The sequence below is a fragment of the Zootoca vivipara genome, chromosome 10 (assembly GCF_965207765.1).
Source record: "Zootoca vivipara chromosome 10, rZooViv2.hap1.1, whole genome shotgun sequence".
NCBI lineage: Eukaryota > Metazoa > Chordata > Lepidosauria > Squamata > Lacertidae > Zootoca > Zootoca vivipara.
In genome coordinates, this window is record NC_142593.1 from 34,299,383 (window position 1) to 34,302,182 (window position 2,800).

General features: G+C 38.5%; 1 non-coding gene across 1 annotated transcript; it reads left to right on the top strand.

Annotated features, from left to right (window-relative positions):
• The first annotated feature begins 1,381 nt into the window (after positions 1-1,381).
• TRNAK-UUU (transfer RNA lysine (anticodon UUU)) lies at positions 1,382-1,455 on the top strand. The gene has a single exon. It is a non-coding gene; the product is annotated as a tRNA-Lys (tRNA).
• Positions 1,456-2,800: the final 1,345 nt, after the last annotated feature.

Consider the following 2,800-nt stretch of genomic DNA (forward strand, 5'->3'; position numbering starts at 1 on the left):
CATTTGCCAAATATACACATTTTGCAAGCAATTTCCCCACATATAATGCATTTCTTGGTATGCTATTTTCACAAATATATGCTGTTTTTGGGTGTGCATGATGTTTGGCTGGAGAACTGTGTTGCACCACTTGGACCAATGTTAATTTCAAAGGAAATTTGCATTTCAGTTTGTTTATGGTTTCGGACATGCAAATTAGGTGTACATTCAGACGGAAACATAATTAATTTCTTGCCCATCAGAGAAGGAATAGGAAAAGAAGGTTAGAATGTGCTTAATACGTTTCCACTGAAAGTTCTGCCCTTTGGAAATTTTGGCATGCATCAGCTTGACATCCATGTTTGTGAGGAAGCAAAGATCCAGTACAGTGGTACCTCGGTTTAAGTACACAATTGGTTCCGGAAGTCTGTACTTAACCTGAAGCGTACTTAACCTGAAGCAAACTTTCCCATTGAAAGTAATGGAAAGTGGATTAATCCGTTCCAGACAGTCCGCAGAGTACTTAAACTGAAGCGTACTTAACCTGAAGTGAACTTTCCCATTGAAAGTAATGGAAAGTGGATTAATCCGTTCCAGATGGGTCCGCGGAGTACTCAACCTGAAGTGTACTTAACCTGAAGTATGAGTGTATTTGGTTCTGGAAGTCCATACTTAACCTGAAGCGAACTTTCCCATTGAAAGTAATGGAAAGTGGATCAATCCGTTCCAGATGGGTCCGCAGAGTACTTAAACTGAAAGTACTCAAACCGAAGCGTACTTAAACCGAGGTATGACTGTAATTGCCCCAACCTAAGGTAGATCTCCAAAGAAGAAAAGATTGTCAGGGTTTTATTAATTTGCGACTCCAGTATGTCCCTCAGCATGCAAGTTAAAAATTGGACATCCTTGTGGAGTATTCACAAAACTATGAAAAACAATGGATTAAATGCAATGAAAAATACAGACCTCCGTCAAAGCACTTATGAGCTTCTCTTATCCTCCATCCAGTCAGATCAACTTCATATTCATCCTGCTGAGAGATTAGGAATGGTGTAATCCTATATCTGTTTACTCAGAAGTGAATCACACTATGTTTAATGGGAGCTTACTACCCAGTAAGTAGTTACAGGAATGCATCCTAAATGCACGAAGGCCAGGAACAGTATCTTTTCTGTTCTGCATCACATAAAATGTAGTATTGTTGCTTTTAATACAGCTATAATTAATTTCAGCTAGAATTATTATAAAAATGTGGGCGGTAATTTTAGACTGGTGTATGTATCAAATGATTTTTATATTAAAAGCTGCAATTAGGCACGTTGGACTCCAGGGTTTTTTTGTACTGCTGGGAGCAGAATGAAAGTTTCTTTTAAAAATATATTAATAAAAGTCCATTTAGGATAGCTGGATAGCTCAGTTAGTAGAGCATGAGACTTTTAATCTCAGGGTCATGGGTTCAATCCCCATGTTGGGCTAAAGATTCCTGCATTGCAGGGGTTGGACTAGATGACTCTTGTCGTCCCTTCCAATTATTCTATTCTATTCTATTCATTTATTTGTTTCTTTACTTATTGATTGAGTAGATTTCTATTGAATCAGTGAAGGTATGGTTGCAAAGCGTCTTCCATTCAGGTAATGACCAGATCCTAACCTGCTTAGCTTCAGCAAAAACTCTAGGAAGATAAAAGGACATGTCTAAAGGAAGGGTGAGAGAAACAGTTTGAGAAGAGAACTGTCCTATTTTATAAATGTAGTACTAGATACGCTACAGGATTTGCCATCACTTCAACTCTGACATTTCTGCTGATTGAAGAATCCTTGAAATCTGAAGAGAGTTTTCTGTGTGGGCTAATGATTTGACCAAAGTTAAGTGCTTTTTTACTTCCATTGGTTTCAGTGGAAGAGTTAAGTACATCAAAGCAAGGCAATAAAAAGTGGGCTTTCTAACTGTACTGGTCTCACTTCTTCTGCTAAAAAGAACACTTTGCCCCATCTCATAGGATTGTTAGCCTAGATTGGCATATTTATCACATATAAGATTAAGACAAATCCACCCAGAATCTACCAATTTCAAAAAGTGTACAGAATGTCTATGCCTGCGTTGCTTAATGAACAAGAAGCAGGTGATAAGGAAACCTATTCCGGTGTCACAGAGAGAATTATTTTATACCAGTGTTTCCCAACCAGTGTGCCTCCAGATGTTTTGGGACTACAACTCCCATCATTCCTGACCACTGGTCTTGCTAGCTAGGGATGATGGGAGTTGTAGTCCCAAAACATCTGGAGGCACACTGGTTGGGAAACACTGTTTTATACCACCGAGTTACTAATTTCATGATTTCAGTATTCATAGCAAGAGATAACAAGAATATGCAGTGTACACCCTGAAGTGTCAGTAGGAAGGAAATGTGGAATTACATCTTTTTAACATTTTCCCAAGCACTTGTCTAGCTTGTGAAATAGCTTTGCAAAACTAATTCCCGCCCCCCCATCCACAAGTGAACGTAAGCTATTTGCATACATCATCCACAGCTATTTTTATTTTATTTTATTACCAAAGACTTTTAAAGAGAGACATCTAGGAGTGGTGTAATGGAATTAAGATTCAGTTCTGCTTTCTGTCTGTTCTGAAGAGCATGCTTGAAATTTCAATTAGATTTCCCACTCCCCAAAGAAGCAAGTGCACAATGCCAGGAAACTGAAATTCTCTTGTTTATTGAGACTCTGAAGTTTCAATATTTCACAGACCAACTTTAGCTCAAGGAACTGCAAGCTTATGGTATGGAATAGCAGAGGAGCACAGACTAGGAAAAGTTGTTTC